This window comes from Hevea brasiliensis, chromosome 6 (genome assembly GCF_030052815.1).
Source record: "Hevea brasiliensis isolate MT/VB/25A 57/8 chromosome 6, ASM3005281v1, whole genome shotgun sequence".
Taxonomy (NCBI): Eukaryota; Viridiplantae; Streptophyta; class Magnoliopsida; order Malpighiales; family Euphorbiaceae; genus Hevea; species Hevea brasiliensis.
Genome location: NC_079498.1, coordinates 67,464,163 through 67,485,422, shown reverse-complemented (window position 1 = coordinate 67,485,422; position 21,260 = coordinate 67,464,163). Strand labels below are relative to the sequence as shown.

Here is a 21,260-nt window from a genome sequence, read left to right as displayed (position 1 = left end):
CTGTGACTCTCGGCTCGTTTAACTTCTTATGTTCCATTTTTCTTGTTTATACTTAACTAATTGGCAATTACTAATTATTTGTGTTTATGGCTTCTCTAGTTGTCTTAAGTGTGGTTCTAATCTCCTTAATTGTCGGTGATCGGTCACGAGCAATGATGAACTATACTAGGCTATACAAATAGGGGTGTTACAATTCTCCCCCCCTTAAAATAAATTTTCTCTCGAAATTTTACCTGGTATCAATCTCTGAGCAGCTATGGGTGCTGTCTCCTCATGTCCTCCTCTCGTTCACAAGTAGTCTCCTGGCCCGAATGATGGTTCCACAGCACTTTTACCAACGGTATCTGCTTGTTCCGTAGCTGCTTCACCTCAGAAGCCAGAATCTTTATGGGTTCTTCCTCATATGTGAGGTCTGGATTCACTTCAATTTCTTCCACTGGTAGTACATGAGATGGGTCTGATCGATACCTCCTCAACATAGACACATAGAAGACATTATGTATCTTTTCCAACTCTGGAGGTAGTGCCAACCGATATGCCAAAGGACCCACTCTTTCCAAAACCTCATATGGCCTAATGAAGAGAGGACTCAGTTTCCCCTTTCTGCCGAATCTCATAATTCTCTTCCAAGGAGAAACTTTGAGGAAAACTTTCTCACCCACTACATACTCAATATCCCTTCTTTTCAAATCAATATAGGACTTCTGACGGTCCGATGCAGTCTTAAGTCAACCTCTGATCACCCTGATCTTCTCCTCAGTTTGCTGAACAATTTCGGGTCCAATCATCTTTCTTTCACCCACGTCATCCCAACATAACGGGGTTCTACATTTTCTGCCATACAAAGCTTCATATGGAGGCATCCCAATACTGGATTGGTAGCTGTTATTGTAAGCAAACTCAATCAAAGGCAAGTGTGTATCCCAACTGCCCTCAAACTCAATCACACAAGCCCGTAGCATGTCCTTCAAGATCTGAATTACCCTCTCGCATCGCCATGCGTGGGTGGAATGCAAGATCTTGAAGTTCAATCTAGTTCCTAGGGCTCTCTGAAGACTATCCCAGAATCTAGAAGTGAACCTAGGATCTCTGTCTGACACAATGGATACTGGCACTCCATGTAGTCTCATAATTTCATCAATGTACAACTTGGCCAATCTTTCTAAATTGTAGTCCATCTGGACTGGCAGAAAATGAGCAGACTTAGTGTAACACCCTCCCGGTAACCACTCCGTACATTCTACTGTTCCGGTGACCGGTGTCGGTCCGGACAGCTAGAACGTCTGGAAAAATATTTAAATTAAAGTCGGGAATCAAAATTAACTCAAATATTAATAAGAAAAATTTAGTAAAAATTTTAGAAATAAAATACAACTGAGTCAAACGAGCCGGTGCCCAAGCGATGGGTCACCGGAGGGAAGTTTCGGTTCTCGCAACGAGGAGCCCTAGACCCGGGGGAAAAATTATAAAATAATTTTTGGGACTCCAGAGAAGGGTCATTGAGGTTCCTATGGCATTAGAATGCCAAGAAAATACCTAGAAAAATTTTTCTATCGGTACAGACAATTTTGGCCCGTTAAGTCAAACGGAGGGCATTTTGGTCATTTCGCCTTCCGAGGTGATTTTTGGCCGACTTGCCCAGTTGAGTAAATAATTAATATGACATAAAATATAAAGAAATATTACTAGAAATGAAATTTAAAATGAGTAGTGAAGGAAAGGAAAGAAAATGAAGAAAAAGATCAATTATGGCATCATGGTGATGTTATTAAGGGAGTTGGACCAATCACCCTTAAGCCATTGTTTGACTAACTATTAAAAGAGACTAAATAAGACCAAAATAACAAAATTTCAGCAGCCATCTTCCTCACCCAAAAACGTTACATTCTCTCCCAAAACCCTATTCTTCCATGGGAGCTTAATGGAAGCTTGAGACAACCCACCAAATCACCATAAAATCTTTAGTCATCTTCACAAAAATTTGCCCTAGCACCTTGCTAAAGCTTTTGGCAGCCAAGAAGAAGAAAGAAAGTGAAGCTTTCTCAAGCTTGGATTGGCATACAACAAGGTTAGTGCACTATATACCTAAAACTCCTTAATTTCATGAATGAGCACTTGAATTTAGTAAGAAAATGTCATTTAAATGAACAAAATTCATGTGTGTGTGTACATGAATTTTTGGCTGCCCTAGTGGAGAAATAGTAAGGAGTGTTTTTGATGAGCTTGAAGTGAACTAGAATTAAGTTGAAAGTTTATAAACATAAGAATAATAATTTGGTATGCTAACTAAGGCATTATGTAGGAAACATAATGTGAAGCTAGGGTTTTGGAGAGTGAAATTTGGTTTTGGCTTATGAAGTGGTAAGTGAACATTATAAGGGTCAATTAGTGACCATTTTAGGTATGTTGACCATAATTAGAACTTAAAAATAGAATGGCAAAGTGAAAGTAAAATTCTGCCCTATGGACAGCAGCATAGGGACTGAAATTTCAGTCCCTTTGCACTGCCATAACTTGGGCAGTGGTAGTCCAATTGAAGTTTGGCCAATTGGACATGAAACTAGGCTTATAATGGCACATTTTTGCTGAAGAAACCATGCCCAAAAGACCAAAGAAAAAGGGTCAAAACCCAGCTCCAATCCGGATTCCCTGCACTGAATTCTGCAGAATTTGACCAAATGAACAGTAACTGTTCATTTGGCCATAACTCACTGTAGATTTGGTCAATTGGTCTGAAATTTTTACAGCAATAAGTTAAGACATAGACAAACAACTTTCATGAAGGAACCTACCCCAAATTATGGCCAGAACCCAACCAACCAAGTGACTCAAGTTACTGTTCCTGCACTGTAGATATGGTAAATTTCTGCAGAATGCAATCCGGACAGCTTGGGTTTTTGAGCCATATCTGGAGCTACAAAACTCCAAATGGAGTGATTCAAAAAAGGAAATTCAACTAGACAAAATAAGGAACAACTTTCATGTTTTACATTTCTTCAAATTCCAACAGTAACAGTGTCCAATGGAACAGTGAAGTAAGGGCACCAAAACTGAAATTTTCTGCTAGTGTGGGTTGCACTTTGAAATTGCAAAAACACTTAATGCCAACAAGTTTTAAACACCAAATGTGGTATGTTGGGAGTGCCAAAGTTGATGTACACATTTTTATGCTAAAAGTCAACATTTTTGGTTGACCAATGATGAATAGTGACACAAAAAAAGTTGAAATTCACAAATTGAAGAATTTAAAAGTTTCAAATGCCCTAGTATACCTAACAAGATTGGTTTGGATAGTTTGGCATGCCAATAGGGTTCCGTTAGCAGTACTGCACATGGCAAAAATGCCATTCTGTGATTTCATGGCTTTTAGCCATTCTGGCTTTGTATTGAGACTTGGCCTCGTGCCTGATATTATTTACAGCTTGTTAGCTGTTCTGTTGCACACCGGGAGATACATATGTGACCGATGGTGTGACGGCCCGAGGTACTAGGTACCCAGTGCCAGTTTACCCGTTATCCAGTCCAGTCGTCTAGTGTAGGTTACTTGGGGCAACCAAATGAATAAAAGTGAATAAAGCTAATGATTTAATGAATATACCAAGACCAAACAAAGAAAGCATACACATTGTATACACATTTATTTTCTTGCTATTTTCTTCTATTATATTATTGCACCACTAAGCATTATTGCTTAGCGCGTTGCTTTTGCCACGCGTAGGTACTGGAGATTCCGATCGTGAGCCCAGTAGACCACAGACTGGGTGAGTCTATCTGACAGTTCTGCTCAGTGTCCGTGTCACCTCACTACCTGCAGTGCATCGGTAGGGCACTAGGTGTCATTTTGTCATTTTGATATTTTGTAGCAGATTTGTATTTTCTCATATGTATTTGAACTCATGTAATATATTTTGATGTATATGTAAATTATGAAAATTGTATTTGTTAATGGAAAAGTAGATGTTTACTTGTGATTTACATGCGAACATCACATGTGAATGATGAATGAAAATGGAAATTGAAATGTGGAAATCATGATATTGAATTTGGTGTTGATAATGGATGTTTGAGAAATATTGTTGAGATTTTGGGATATTGGAGTTTGAGATGATGAAATAAAAATATTGGAAGTGTTTTTAACAGTTCCAAGAAGCAGTTTTCTCCATTTTTAGCGGTACTCACCGGATTTTCTTTAAAATTTTCGGAACCTTAAATGAATAATACTTTTGATAAATGGCTTAAACAGATTATATTTCATAAATTATATGCAAAAGCATTGTCTAAATTAATTGAGGAATATTAGAGTGTGCCGGTACACCAGGTGGCATTACTTACTCGGGTATACTGTACACGGGTAAGGGGTGTCACATTTAGTGGTATCGAGCACGGTTTAGGCGTTCGGGCCTAGATTGAGTCCATACCATGCATTGCATTTGTAAGAGTCGAGGTGACACTAACGCAGATCTGTTTATCTTTGTTAAATAGGATATGGACCCTTCATCGCAAAGGGCAGTCGAGGAGGAAGTGGAGAGTCATGCTCCACTGCGGCAATGAGGCTGGGGCATGAGAGAATCTGCTCCACCACCAGGCTGCAGAGCCTTTCGGCCTCCACAGCCATGTTTCAACAAATGGCCGACTTCTTTAGACAGATGGTCGGGCAATGCCACCACCACCACCACCACGGCTCCACAGTAAATCACACTGGAAAGGTTAAGAAAATTTGGGGCGTGGATTTCTATGGTAAGAGAGAAGATGACTCTATTGCGGTAGAATTGGTTGAACAGGCAGGCAGAGTACTAAAACAACTTCACTGCACTCCAGAGCAAAACCTGGAAGCTGCCATTTCTTTGCTGCAAGATGATGCCTATGAGTGGTGGGACACGGTGTCCAGTGAAGTACAGCCAGAAGCTGTAACTTGGGATTTCTTTCTCTCGGAATTCAAGAAGAAGTATGTGGGTACTGTATATTTGGAAGAGAGAAGAAGAGAATTTATTAACCTGAGGCAGAGACAATTGTCAGTGGCTGAGTATGAGAAGGAGTTTGTTCGATTAAGCCGTTATGGAAGGGAGATAGTCCCTAATGAAGCTGAAAGATGTAAGAGATTTGAAGAGGGACTAAATGACAACATCAAGATCCAGCTCACTGCCTTGGGAATCACCGAATTTACCAAGTTAGTGGAAGCTGCCATAAAGGTTGAAAAAGTGAGAATTAGTGAGTGGACTAGAAGAGAGAGACAGCAGAAGAGGGACCGGTCGGTCGAGTTCAGCTCTGCATCGTGGAAGAAGTTCAAGGGTCCTCTGCACAAAGTTCAGCTCACCCACTGTGGTCGTGGTCACCTCAGGGGCCCAGCCACGATTTACCCCTAGGAGAGGTCACCCACACCATCAAGGCAGCTCTCGAGGATGGGGTTCAGGGACCAGCCCGGCATCTTCTCGCATGTCCACACCGTCAAAGATGGCATAAGGGGAGTGTTGAGAGTGATCGGTGCTTGCTTTAGATGTGGGTCAACAGAGCATCAGTTGAAAACCGCCCACGCAGAACTACTACAGCCTACTCCAACACAAGCGCATGCACTGCCTCCGCACTACGCAGAGGTAGAAAATCTGGCAAGTCTGAGGCTGTAGGACCATCACAGAGGCCTGCATCTGAGCCAGCAGAGAGGCCTGACAGCAGACCACCTGCAAGAGCCTATGCTATTAGAGCTCAGGAGGAGCAAGATGCCCCGGATGTCATCAGGGGTACGTTCTCCCTCTACACTACACTGCATGCATTGGTGGATCCAGATCCACTCACTCATACATCTGCATCAATCTACCCGTAGAAAGGGGGATACTGGTAGGGGAGAGTGACCAAGACATTCTGGTCACTAATCCATTGGGTCACAGTGTGGTAGTGAACAAAGTATACAAGGGTTGCCCGTTGAGGATTCAGGGGTATGAATTCTTGGCAGACCTAATTGAGTTACCCTTCCATGAGTTTGACGTGATTTTGGGAATGGACTGGCTATCACGTCATCAGGCAATAGTTGATTGCAAATTGAAGAGAATTTCTCTAAAAACTTCAGAGGGTAATGAGATCACAGTTGTAGGGGAAAGGAGAGATTTCATGTCCAATGTCATCTCACCACGATTGCAAGAAGAATGATGAGAAAAGGTGTGAAGCCTACCTAGCACATGTGGTGGATACTAGGCGTGCTAAGCCAAACCTCGAGTGACATACCCACAGTGAGAGACTTCCCAGAAGTATTTCCTGAAGAGTTACCTGGTTTGCCACCAGAAAGGGAAGTTGAATTTGCCATTGAGACACTGCCGGGTACAGCACCCATTTCCATTGCTCCTTATAGGATGGCACCCACGGAATTGAGGGAGTTGAAAACTCAATTGCAAGAGTTGTTGGATAAGGGGTTCATACGCCCCAGTGTGTCACCATGGGGAGCTCCAGTTTTGTTTGTGAAAAAGAAGGATGGGACTTTGAGGCTTTGTATTGATTCTGCGGTTGAATAAAGTGACTGTGAAGAACAAATATCCGTTGCCTAGAATTGATGATCTGTTTGATCAGTTGAAGGGAGCAGGAGTATTTTCGAAGATTGATCTCAGATCAGGGTATCATCAGCTGAGGGTAAAGGATGTAGATGTGCCCAAAATCGCATTCAGACCGGTATGGGCATTATGAGTTTCTCGTGATGCCCTTTGGCTTAACAAATGCACCAGCATTCATGGACCTTATGAACCGTATCTTTCATCCATACTTAGATCGGTTCGTAGTGGTCTTTATTGATGACATTTTGGTGTATTCCAAGACCAGGGAAGAACATGATGAGCATTTGAGGATTGTTCTGCAAACCCTGCGGGAAAAGGAGCTGTATGCTAAGTTGTCCAAGTGTGACTTTTGGCTGAATGAGATTGCATTCCTTGGACACATAGTGTCAGCTGATGGGATTAGGTGGATCCCAAAAAAATAGAAGCGATGATAGAATGGAAGCCTCCCAGAAATACAACTGAGGTCAGAAGTTTCTTGGGGTTAGCTGGGTATTACAGGAGATTTGTGAAGGGATTTTCCCTAATAGCTGCTCCAATGACCAAGTTGTTACACAAGAATGTCAGATTTGACTGGAATGACAAGTGTCAGACCAGTTTTGAGAAATTGAAGGCTATGTTGACAGAGGCACCAGTGTTAACACAGCCAGTGTCAGGGAAGGACTTTGTGGTCTACAGTGATGCCTCTCATAATGGGTTAGGATGTGTGCTGATGCAAGAGGGGAAAGTGATCGCCTATGCTTCCAGACAACTAAGGCCACATGAACAAAATTACCCTACCCATGATTTGGAGCTTGCAGCAATTATCTTCGTGATCGAAGATATGGAGGCATTACTTGTATGGTGAAAAGTGCTACATATACACGTACCACAAAAGCACGAAATACTTGCCAACCTGAAGGAGCTCAACCTTAGATGAGGCGATGGATTGAGTTCTGAAGGATTATGACTGTAATTGACTACCATCACGGGAAGGCAAATGTAGTTCTTGATGCTTTGACGAGAAAATCCATGACAGCTTTGAGATCATTGAATGCCGTCTATCCTTGGTTCGAGATGGAGCTATTTTGGTGAGTTGCAAGTGAGGCCAAACTGCTACACAGAGATACTAGATGGGCAAAGCGGATGAGAAGCTAATGGCTATTATGAGCAAGATCTCGAGAGGAAAAGCAGCGACTATGAGGTAAAGCGGATGGGTGTCTGTATTACAAAGGAAGACGTGTGTACGGATGATGGGGAATTGAAGACAGTATTCTAAAGAGGCACACACTAGTGTATATGCTATGCACCGGGAAGTACAAAGATGTATCATGACCGAAGCTTGATATTGGTGGCACAGTATGAAGAGAGATATAGTGACTATGTGACTAAATGCTTGACATGTCGACAAGTCAAGGCAGAACATCAAGTTCCATCGGGTTTGCTACATCCTATACCCATACCTGAATGCAAAAGCGATCGCGTCACCATGCATTTAGTAAGGGGTTTGCCTCTCACCCAGAAGAAACACCATGCAGCATGGGTGATAGTTGATAGAGTCACCCAGTCAGCACACTTTACGCGATTAGGACCGACTACTCCTTTGGAGAGGTTAGCGGTGTATATTAGTGAGATAGTTAGACTGCATGGAATTCCACTTTCCATCATATCTGACCGAGACCCAAGGTTTACATCGAGATTTTGGAAGAAGTTGCATGAATCCTTGGGTACACAACTCCATTTCAGCACTGCTTTCCATCCTCAGACGGATGGGCAATCAGAAAGAGTAATCCAGGTCCTTGAGGATATGCTGAGGAGTTGTGTCATTGAGTTTGAGGGAAGTTGGGATAGATATCTCCCAGCTGTGAGTCGCATACAACAATAGCTACCAGGCTAGCATCCAAATGGCCCCATATGAAGCACTATATGGAAGAAAATGTAGAACTCCAGTGTGCTGGACTGAATTGGGTGAAGATAAACTGGTAGGGCCAGACCTGGTGAAACAGACTGAAGAGAAGGTAAAGATAATCACAGCTAACTTGAAGGTTGCCTCAGACAGACAGAAATCTTATGCCGACCTGAAGAGAAAAGAAATAGAATATGTGGTTGGCGACAAAGTGTTCCTCAAGGTGTCACCGTGGAAGAAAGTGTTGAGGTTTGGAAGGAAGGGTAAGTTGAGCCCTAGGTTCATTGGCCCATATGAAGTCATTGAACGTGTGGGTCCAGTGGCCTATAGGCTAGCTTTACCACCAGAGCTGGACAAGATCCACAATGTGTTCCACGTGTCCATGCTCAGGAGATACCGCTCAGATCCTTCACATGTCATCTCCAGAGAAGAAATTGAAATACAGCCGGATTTGACATATGAAGAAGAACCTCTACGGATCCTGGCTCGGGAAGTAAAAGAATTGAGGAACAAGCAGATTCCACTGGTGAAAGTGCTTTGGAGGCACCACAACACCGAGGAGGCAACTTGGGAAAGTGAAGAAACGATGAGGCAACAGTTCCCTCAACTGTTTGCATCGAGTAAATTCGAGGACGAAATTTAAATTAGAGGAAGAGTTGTAACACCCTCCGGTAACCACTCAGTACATTCTCTTTATTCGGTGGCGGTGTCGGTCGGGACAGCTAGAAACGTCGGAAAAATATTTAAATTTAAGTCGTTAATAATAATTAACTCATATATTAATAACAAAAATTTAGTAAAAATTTTTGAAATCAAATACAATCGAGTCAAGCAGTAGGTGCCCAAGCGATGGGTCACCGGGAGGAAGTTCGGTTCTATAACGAGGAGCCCTAGACCGGGAAAAATTATAAAATAATTTTGGGACTCCAGAGAAGGGTCATTGAGGTTCCTATGGCATTAGAATGCCAAGAAAATACCTAGAAAAATTTTTCTATCAGTGCAGACAATTTTGGCCCGTTAAGTCAAGCGGAGGGCATTTTGGTCATTTCGCCTTCGAGGTGATTTTTGGCCGACTTGCCCAGTTGAGTAAATAATTAATATGACATAAAATATAAAGAAATATTACTAGAAATGAAATTTAAAATGAGTAGTGAAGGAAAGGAAAGAAAATGAAGAAAAAGATCAATTATGGCATCATGGTGATGTCATTAAGGGAGTTGGACCAATCACCCTTAAGCCATTGTTTGACTAACTATTAAAAGAGACTAAATAAGACCAAAATAACAAAATTTCAGCAGCCATCTTCCTCACCCAAAAACGTTACATTCTCTCCCAAAACCCTATTCTTCCATGGGAGCTTAATGGAAGCTTGAGACAACCCACCAAATCACCATAAAATCTTTAGTCATCTTCACAAAAATTTGCCCTAGCACCTTGCTAAAGCTTTTGGCAGCCAAGAAGAAGAAAGAAAGTGAAGCTTTCTCAAGCTTGGATTGGCATACAACAAGGTTAGTGCACTATATACCTAAAACTCCTTAATTTCATGAATGAGCACTTGAATTTAGTAAGAAAATGTCATTTAAATGAACAAAATTCATGTGTGTGTGTACATGAATTTTTTGGCTGCCCTAGTGGAGAAATAGTAAGGAGTGTTTTTGATGAGCTTGAAGTGAACTAGAATTAAGTTGAAAGTTTATAAACATAAGAATAATAATTTGGTATGCTAACTAAGGCATTATGTAGGAAACATAATGTGAAGCTAGGGTTTTGGAGAGTGAAATTTGGTTTTGGCTTATGAAGTGGTAAGTGAACATTATAAGGGTCAATTAGTGACCATTTTAGGTATGTTGACCATAATTAGAACTTAAAAATAGAATGGCAAAGTGAAAGTAAAATTCTGCCCTATGGACAGCAGCATAGGGACTGAAATTTCAGTCCCTTTGCACTGCCATAACTTGGGCAGTGGTAGTCCAATTGAAGTTTGGCCAATTGGACATGAAACTAGGCTTATAATGGCACATTTTTGCTGAAGAAACCATGCCCAAAAGACCAAAGCAAAAGGGTCAAAACCCAGCTCCAATCCGGATTCCCTGCACTGAATTCTGCAGAATTTGACCAAATGAACAGTAACTGTTCATTTGGCCATAACTCACTGTAGATTTGGTCAATTGGTCTGAAATTTTTACAGCAATAAGTTAAGACATAGACAAACAACTTTCATGAAGGAACCTACCCCAAATTATGGCCAGAACCCAACCAACCAAGTGACTCAAGTTACTGTTCCTGCACTGTAGATATGGTAAATTTCTGCAGAATGCAATCCGGACAGCTTGGGTTTTTGAGCCATATCTGGAGCTACAAAACTCCAAATGGAGTGATTCAAAAAAGGAAATTCAACTAGACAAAATAAGGAACAACTTTCATGTTTTACATTTCTTCAAATTCCAACAGTAACAGTGTCCAATGGAACAGTGAAGTAAGGGCACCAAAACTGAAATTTTCTGCTAGTGTGGGTTGCACTTTGAAATTGCAAAAACACTTAATGCCAACAAGTTTTAAACACCAAATGTGGTATGTTGGGAGTGCCAAAGTTGATGTACACATTTTTATGCTAAAAGTCAACATTTTTGGTTGACCAATGATGAATAGTGACACAAAAAAAAGTTGAAATTCACAAATTGAAGAATTTAAAAGTTTCAAATGCCCTAGTATACCCGACAAGATTGGTTTGGATAGTTTGGCATGCCAATAGGGTTCCGTTAGCGATCGCACATGGCAAAAATGCCATTCTGTGATTTCATGGCTTTTAGCCATTCTGGCTTTGTATTGAGACTTGGCCTCGTGCACGATATTATTCTGACTTGTTAGCATTGCTTTGCCTGCCGGGAGATACATATGTGACCGATGGTGTGACGGCCCGAGTACTAGGTACCCGGTGCGGTTACCGTTATCGATCGATCGTCTAGTGTAGGTTACTTGGGGCAACCAAATGAATAAAAGTGAATAAAGCTAATGATTTAATGAATATACCAAGACCAAACAAAGAAAGCATACACATTGTATACACATTTATTTTCTTGCTATTTTCTTCTATTATATTATTGCACCACTAAGCATTATTGCTTAGCGCGTTGCTTTTGCCACGCGTGAGTCTTGGAGATTCCGATCGTGAGCCCAGTAGACCACAGACTGGGTGAGTCTATCTGACAGTTCTGCTCAGTGTCCGTGTCACCTCACTACCTGCAGTGCATCGGTAGGGCACTAGGTGTCATTTTGTCATTTTGATATTTTGTAGCAGATTTGTATTTTCTCATATGTATTTGAACTCATGTAATATATTTTGATGTATATGTAAATTATGAAAATTGTATTTGTTAATGGAAAAGTAGATGTTTACTTGTGATTTACATGCGAACATCACATGTGAATGATGAATGAAAATGGAAATTGAAATGTGGAAATCATGATATTGAATTTGGTGTTGATAATGGATGTTTGAGAAATATTGTTGAGATTTTGGGATATTGGAGTTTGAGATGATGAAATAAAAATATTAGAAGTGTTTTTAACAGGTTCCGAAGAACGGTTTTCTCCATTTTTAGCCGGTACTCCGCCGGATTTTCTTTAAAATTTTCGGAACCTTAAATGAATAATACTTTTGATAAATGGCTTAAACAGATTATATTTCATAAATTATATGCAAAAGCATTGTCTAAATTAATTGAGGAATATTAGAGTGTGCCGGTACACTAGGTGGCATTACTTACTCGGGTATACTGTACACGGGTAAGGGGTGTCACACTTAGTCAGTCTGTCAATAATGACCCATACTGCATCATAACTCTTCTGCGTCTTTGGAAGTCCCATCACAAAATCCATTGTTATTCTTTCCCATTTCCATTCTGGTACTGGTAGTGGATGTAACAACCTAGTGGGTACTTGATGCTCTGCCTTTACTTGCTAACAAGTTATGCATTTGGAAACAAACTCTGCCACATCTCTTTTCATACCCATCCACCAGTAATGCTCCTTTAGCCCTCTATACATTTTTGTACCACCAGGGTGCATGGCAAAAGGAGACTCATGTGCTTCCTTCAAAATGATCTGCCTCAAGTCAACATCATTAGGAACACACATTTTGCCCTGGTGTAGCAATAGACTATCATCTCTTATTAAGAATTCTAGTTTCTTGCCCTACTGGACTTCTTCCAACAGTCTCTGATACTTTGATCATTCTGAGTAGCCATTCTAATCTGATCAATCAATACTGGTTGTACATGCCATGCAACTGCTGCCTGCCCCTCATCATTAATCTCTAAACTAGCATGTAATGATCTCAACTCATGTACCATAGACAAAGGAGTAACCCGTAGACTTGCCATAGTCTTGCGACTTAAGGCGTCAGCCACAACATTAGCTTTCCCTGGCTGATAGTCTATCAGACAATCATAGTCTTTTATCAACTCTAACCATCTCCTCTGTCTCAAGTTCAGCTCTTTCTGGGTGCCTAAATACTTCAAACTCTTATGATCTGTATAGATGTAGCACTTCTCCCCATACAAATAATGTCTCCAGATCTTAAGACCAAACACAATAGCTGCAAGCTCCAAGTCATGTGTCGGATAATTCCTCTCATGTGGTTTTAGCTGGCGTGATGCATAGGCAATAACATTTCGATCTTGCATCAATACACAGCCTAACCCATTGTGAGAAGCATCACTATAAAGTGTATATTCTTTACTCGGTGTAGGTAAAGTTAGGACTGAAGCCTCAGTCAAACATCTCTTCAATTCATCAAAACTCTGTTGGTATTTATCCGTCCACTGAAATTTCACATCTTTCCTAAGCAGCTTGGTCAATGGAGATGCTAACATGGAGAATCCCTTCACAAATCGACGGTAGTATCCAGCTAACCCTAGAAAACTGTGAATCTCTGTGACATTTCTGGGTGGTCTCCAATTAAGGACAGCTTCTATCTTACTTGGATCTACCTTGATGCTCTCTTCTGATACTACATGCCCTAAGAAAGATATTTCCTTCAGCTAAAATTCACACTTTGACAATTTGGCATATAGTTATTTCTCCCTCAAAATCTGTAGTACAATCTGCAGATGTCTATCATGCTCTTCTGCATTCCTCGAATAGACCAATATATCATCTATGAATACCACAACAAACTGGTTGAGGTATGGTCTGAAGATAGTGTTCATCAGATCCATAAAAGCAGCCGAAACATTAGTTAACCCGAATGGCATAACCAAGAACTCATAATGGCCATAGCGGGTTCTAAAGGCAGTTTTAGAAATACTCTGCTCTTGTACTTTCAGCTGATAATAACCTGATCTCAGGTCAATTTTGGAGAACACAGCTGCACCCCTCAACTGATCAAACAAGTCATCAATGCGGGGCAATGGGTATCTGTTCTTTATTGTCACCTTATTCAACTGCCGATAGTCAATGCATAATCGGAGAGTGCCATCCTTTTTCTTTATAAACAATACTAGCGCTCCCCAAGGTGACACACTAGGGCGAATGAAGCCCTTGTCAAGCAACTCCTATAACTGTACTTTCAATTCTTTTAGTTCTGTTGGTGCCATTCTGTATGGCGTTATAGAGATTGGGTCCACACCAAGCATAACATCAATTTCAAACTGTACTTCTCTTTCTGGAGGTAATCCTGGCAATTCATCAGGAGATACATCCAAAAATTCACATACCGTAGGGATGTCCCTCAATGCTGGACTATCCACTTGGGTGTCTATCACGTGTGCCAAGTACGCCTCACACCCTTTCCTAATCATTTTTCTGGCTAGTGCAGCTGAAATGATGTTTGAAGGCAATAACTGCCTCTCCCCATGTATTACTACATCACCATACTGAGGAAGACCAAAAGTGACTATCTTCAGTCTACAGTCAATCATCGCATGATGCCTGGCTAACCAATCCATGCCCAAGATAATGTCATAATCTCTGAAGGGCATTTCAATTAAATCAAACAGAAAAGTGTGTCCTTGGATCACCAAAGGACAATCCCTATATAATTTATTTACCCTGACCTCCTGGCCTAATGGACTAGTTACTAGCACATCATAATCCATTGGTACACACTGGATAGCAGTAGAACACATCACACTAGCACTAACATACGAATGTGTGGAGCCAGGATCAAATAACACATGTACATCTTGGTCAAGGATGGAGAAAATACCAGCTACTACGTCTGATGTTTCAACCTCCTCCCTCTGACGCATGGTATACACTCTAACTAGTGTGCCACTGGATACTAGCTGGTTAACAATGCTTTGATTTCTAGGAGTGTTACCAAGACCCCTACCTCTGCCTCTACCTCTAGTAGCCGACTGTGATCCTCTAGGTGCAGAGACTTGGGCTGATCCCTCATATGTAGCAGAAGGTCCAGACCGGCACAGACTAGTACAATCCTTAGCGAAATGTCCGCTCCCTCCACAGTTAAAACATGCACCGGTGGCCTTGAAACAAACCCCACCGTGTGTTCTACCACAAGTTTCACACTGTCGTACTGATAGAGCTCCTCGGGGTGCCTGCTGGGTCTGCTGACTAGACCGGGGTGGTCTTTCGCCAGAGAATCTGCCTCTGCCAAATCTACGGGAGCTGGATCCCCCAAATTGTTTCCTCTTCTCAGAACCACTCTCAGGTGCTTGTCCAGTAGTCTTTTCAGTCTTCTCTTTCTCTTGTGTACCCTTCTTCACTGCCCTTTCTGATTCTATTCTTTCCAATTCCAGGGCCTGTGAGATCAACTCAGACGAGTTCTGATGTCTGAATCCCACAACTTGCATTCTCAGATTCGGCCTTAACCCGGACTCAAACCTCTTACATCTGTCTCTGGGGGTGGAGACTAAACTTCCAGCGTAGTGGCTCAGTCGAGAGAAGTCTCCCTCATATTCTGCTATGGTTCTGTCCCCTTGTTTCAAACTCAGGAATTCTTATAACTTCATATCCACATATGGATCGGGGACCCATTTTTGTCAAAACTCCCTCAAAAAGTCTAACCAGGTCAACACAGGTGGCTCGACTAGGCTGTGGGGGATGGTCTTCCACCATTCATATGCATCCCCTTGGAGAAGAGATACTGAATATTCAAATTTTAATTCTTCAATACACTGTAGCTTTCTAAAAACCCATTCCATTCTTTCCAACCACTGTTCTGCCTCCAATGGATCCACAGTGCCCTTAAACTCGGTGGCCCCAAATTTCATCAATTTTTCATATTACCGAGCTGAGGGCTATGGTTGTGCTACAGGTGCTTGCATCTGAGCTTGGGGTGGCACATTTCCCGCCATTTGCTAGAAAAACACAGCCATCTGCTGTGCGAACTGAGCAGAGAACTGCGGTGCTAGAGTAGGAGCTGGAGTAGCTGACCCACTCACGTTCTAGAGTGCTGGGGCTTCCCCTTGAACCTCAGCCTCAACAGCTTCTTCTACGGAATGATCTCCTTCTTCCATTCCATTTTCCCAAAATTTCTACTTCCTGAGATCAAACACAAGGAGGTTGACCTCCGTTAGTGTATATTCATGATGTAAATATGTTATATGTATCAATTAAATACACTTGAGCAGTTGTACTTATCAAAGAAATATTCACATGCATCATCAAAATTTATTGCAAAACCAGGCTCTGATACCACTAAAACATGTCACACCTTACCCCTCTGTAAGGCATGACATGTTCCCGTAGAATACCTAATGAACTACCAAACATCACCTACCGATAATTCATTAAGTACACTACAAGGGATTTTAAAACTATTTTCTTACATTTTGGAAATGATGAGCATTTTGGTATGAATTAAAATCATTTATTCAAAGTTTAAATACTAGTAACAATTTTTGTCCATTTTAATTTTTCCGCAAATTTTATAAAAATTTTGACAGAGTTCCGTCTGTATTTTGAGAAAACAGTTCTTCAAAAACCTGTGAAAAGCACTTCCAATAAATTTTCCACAACTCCCAACCTTCAAATAAATCTCAAGTCAACTCAATTCAATCCACTTCAAAATAATTCCACAATCCAATCAAAGTTTATCATCTCAGAATATTTCATAACTTCATTCACAGTGCATAAAGTATGAAATTCACAGATACAAATCTTAAATTACAAAAAGAAATTCCGAAAATAATATTATTACAATTTATTATACAACTGCTCAACTTTACATTGATACATAAAACATTACAATATTTACATCAAAATAACTACAAGGGTATAAAACAATACCCGTACAAAAAGATCAGTGTAGTCTTCAATTCAATAGCTGCTCACTCTGCTGCTTTCTCCTTGCTCTTATCTGCGACAGCAAAATAAGCTATCGTTGAGTATAAAAATACTCAGTGGTGCACAATAAAATTTTAAATACAATACATAAATCATTCATTGAAAAAACACAATTTAAATGTTGCACAATTAAATTTCACAATTTATCAAAGCTCATTATAGCAAAATTTTTTGAGTCAAATAATTGAATAAATATAGTGTTGCCAATTCATACACAACTTAAGCCATGACACAAAATTTTCGAACAATGCCGTGTTGTACACCACGATAAAGCAATCTACAACCCCACTAAACGAAATCAATGAGGGAGGTGGCTAGCTAGCTAATGAGTACTCATCCGATCTACAACCTCAACTGGTAAATCAGAGAGGGAGGAAAAATAATCGATCTCACCCCATGAATGGAGGACAATAAGGCACTGTCATGCTAAGTGTGAATAAAAAATCTATTTCAAACATTTTATTCAAATAATTCATGAGAAATCTGATAAATTTCCAAAGTCATAATTTCATTCACAATGTGGCAACACAATTCATTATTAACATTAATTTTTCACAAATTATACTAAATCAATTTTTCAATGTCAAAATGCTCAAATAAGGTTTATTGTGCACAAACCTAACATGAGTCGCCTCTAGGCTTTGACTCAGTCTCTTAAACCTTCCAAGTCTTTTTCAGCTGAAACACACAGTTTTACAGTGTTTCAATACCATAACTTAGCATAAATCCAAAAATAAATTCAATTTCACTTTTATCTAGCTTATATCAGCTAAACTTGATGTTCTTTAAAATTTTGTGTTTCGGGGTTACTATTCACTATACTATTCAAGTCAATTTGTTGACTTTCTAAGGTTTAATAGGTATGGGAACTCCAACTTCACCTACATACCACATTTTGGTTACCAAACTTGTTGGTTTTGATCATTTTCTCAAAACTTAGGTCTTTTAGGCAAAATTGCCAATTTTTAGTTTTGGTGTCCCTAGTTACACTGTTCTATTGGTCATTTTGCTGTTGGAATTTGGAAAAACTTTCTTCATAGAAAATGTTCCCTAATGTCTTAAGTTTATTCTCTTTTTTGAATCACTCTAATTGGAGTTTTTTAGCTCAAGTTATAGCCATTTGAACCATGACTGCCGGATTGGATTCAACCCAGAATTCTGGGCAATTTTTGGTGCTGGCAGTTTGGGTCACCAAATTGGGGTGGCCAAATGAGTTAGTTAGTGACATAATTTGGGTTTATGTTCTTCATAAAAGTTTTAGGTCTATTTCTCATCTAACTACTGGTAAAATTTCAGGTCATTTAGACCTTCCTAGCTCAAGTTATGACCAAATGAACAAACACTATTCATTTGGTCAGTTTGTACAGGGCAGCCTGCAATTTTCTAACTTTAGTCAATTTGTTCACTAGGTTTTGGTCACTTTTTGGGCATGCTTCCTAAATGAAAATTGTGTCATTTAGTGTCTATTTTTCATTCTCAATTGGTCTCATTCCAATTGGACTTGTAAAATTTCATTTTTGGTCCCTCAAAGGTAATTTAGTCATGTTGTAATTTAGCCATGCTGTCAGCAGCATGACCATACTCCATCCGAATTTGGCTTTGATTCAAACACTTCTAACACACTTAATTAGGTCACAAATGACCATTTCTCATTTCACATTAGGTCAAAGATACCATTTACAAGTTTCTCACATTTTTGTCTTTAACCCTAAGTGTCCCAAAACCCTAACTTACTAACTTGTTGCATTTAACTAATTTCAAAGCTTTTAATTATAATCATTCATCTAATTAAGGTTCATATACTCCTTCCAATCCATCAAACCATGCAACAATACCCTCATACCCAAGCTGGCCGAAAATCATTCATAGTCCCTTTATAAATTTTTCTTTTCATTTTATGTTTATTTACAAGTTAATCAAACTATAAACACAACTACTAAGTCTCAAACTTTCAAATTGATGTGATTACCTCACTTGAATTTGAATTCTCTAATTTCCCTCTTCTTTTCTTCTTTCTTTGATGACCAAGCTTCTTCTCAAGTGGCTAAAACAAGTTCTAATGAGGTTTCTATGGGAGCTATTGAGGTTTAATGAAGGATTGTAAGCTTGAGAGCAAGCTTTAATGGAGGACCATTCATGGAGGAGTGAGGGTGAGTGGACGGCAACTTGATAAGGAAGAAGAAAGACATAAAATCTAATTAATTAAATATATTAATTATTATTTTTATGGCATCATACATGATGTCATGCATGATGTCATCACCTTTTTAATTTTTTTATTTTCTTTTTTTTTATTTATTTTTCTCTTAGTTCTTTAATTTAATTCTCGATTTCGAAATTTTCTTTTTTTCAATTTTATTTGACAGTTAGGTGAGGAGTCAGCTCTCGGGGTCAATTGACCAAATTGCCCTTCACCCGTTCAACCCGGTTTACAAATAATTCAATATTTCTTCTGGCTCCCTGACCTAATTATTTGATTGGCTTAATAGTTCTTTTTCGTGATTTTCTCTTTTCCATTGTGTTCGTAATGGTCCTAAGGACCGCGGCGTCACATTTTACGGTTCAAAATTTAAGTTTAAATCGACTTCGCAGTCGTTCCCGAGAAGGTCACCCATCGCTGTGACTCTCGGCTCGTTTAACTTCTTATGTTCCATTTTTCTTGTTTATACTTAACTAATTGGCAATTACTAATTATTTGTGTTTATGGCTTCTCTAGTTGTCTTAAGTGTGGTTCTAATCTCCTTAATTGTCCGGACCGACACCGATCATCGGAACAGTGAAATATACCAGGCTATACAAATAGGGTTGTTACATTAAAACCTTGAAGTTTCTACTCCTTGTGGCTGCCAATAGCTTAATCTAGGTGTGGATTTAATTTTTAATGAAGGGATTAGGAAATTTTATGGGGAAAATTGATGGGATTTGAAGCTTGGAAGGAAAAGCAACAATAGAGGAAGAAGGGGAGTATGTTTCGGCCAACTCTTGAAGAAGAAGATGAAGAATGGCTTTTTAATGAAGTTTTGTCTCTATTTAACTATCTTTTTGTCTCTTATGATGGTTGTCAAATTTTCATAGGTCAAATATTTTAAATGATATCATCACACCTCATGCTTAGGTAATAACTCATTTACTTTTTGATTTTCTTTCTTTTCTTTTCTCATTTCCCTACCATAATTCATAATTTTAATTTATTTTATATATTTTAATCTCTCTTAATGTAATTGAAATTTAGGTCAAAATTCGACTCTGGAGTTGAAATGACCAAAATGCCCTTCCTTATGTTTATCGGGTTATTTTCATCTTTACCAATTAATAAATTTCCCTGAATTTTCTTTGACATTTTTAATGTTGTTTATACCTCATAAAACCTTTAATTAAGTTTCAAAATTTTATTTTCTAGGGTTCCTCGAGGTCTGGGGTCAGTAACTATTTTCGCCATTACTTCCCAATACGGTCACCCATCACCAGAATCACAGCTCATTTAACCCAGTTGTATTTAATTTCTTTTATTTTCTCTTAATTTTTTTTTTATATTTTCTTACCATTTATTCCATTAATTTATATCTCCTCACTATAGTTTAAGTATAGTTCAAGACATCCTAGTTGTCCGAACAGACCTTAGTAATCAGAACAAGAGAATGTATTAACTACCTACGGTGAGGGCATTACATGGTCAAAGTATCAAAATTGTTATATAAACAATTGAGTTAATGAATAAATTTAAGAAGTTCTAATGCCACCGCACAAACAAAGTGTACTATGTAGATGCATGCTAAACAAGAATCAGAAGAGCTTTTTTTAAGCTGCCTAGGAGGTTAATCTAACTTAAAAGTTCAATTTTCACTGAAATCTTCTATTTGTTCATGCATTTATTTATGAATGTAATGTGTATAAATAAGTTGTGCCACTCATTGATAACAGAGTGTGAAAATGCTAGACAATAGCAAGAGAATAAAGACAAAGTTTAAAGAGTTGAAAATCAGAAAAGCCTAGCATGTTTTGAAAAGCATTGAAGCTTTTTGAATTTTAATGATTGTGTCATTGTTTATATACGATTGTGCCATTTTAATTTGGTTTGAGGTTTGTCTAAGAACTAGAATCAAACTGAAATTGGTATGGTTTTAATTTTATTTTTTGTTGTTTCGATTCTGATTTAGTATGATTCTCGGTTTTTCAATCCGATTCGATTTGGTACAATTTTAGTTTTATTCTCAGTTCTTGAAATAATTTTACGTAATTATTTACTTAAAAAAGTCATATTTGAATTAGCATTTAAGTTTTGAATTGCGTTATTAATATATAGTACATCATATAATATATCTTTTAACTATAAAGTATATATATAATTTAGGATCAAATATATTATATAATATAATAGCATATCATATAATATATATTTTAAGTATTTATTAATTATGTAATATTTAACTATAAGATACTAATATAATTATGAATTAACATATATATAGTATAATAATATATTTATAATTAAGAAATTATAAGGTAATTTAATATATTTATAACTAAAATTA

General features: G+C 39.0%; 1 long non-coding RNA gene across 1 annotated transcript; it reads left to right on the top strand.

The window, feature by feature from the left end:
• Positions 1-1,893: 1,893 nt before the first annotated feature.
• LOC131180822 (uncharacterized) lies at positions 1,894-3,975 on the top strand. The gene is made up of 2 exons (XR_009149501.1): positions 1,894-2,068; positions 3,719-3,975. It is a non-coding gene; the product is annotated as an uncharacterized LOC131180822 (long non-coding RNA).
• Positions 3,976-21,260: the final 17,285 nt, after the last annotated feature.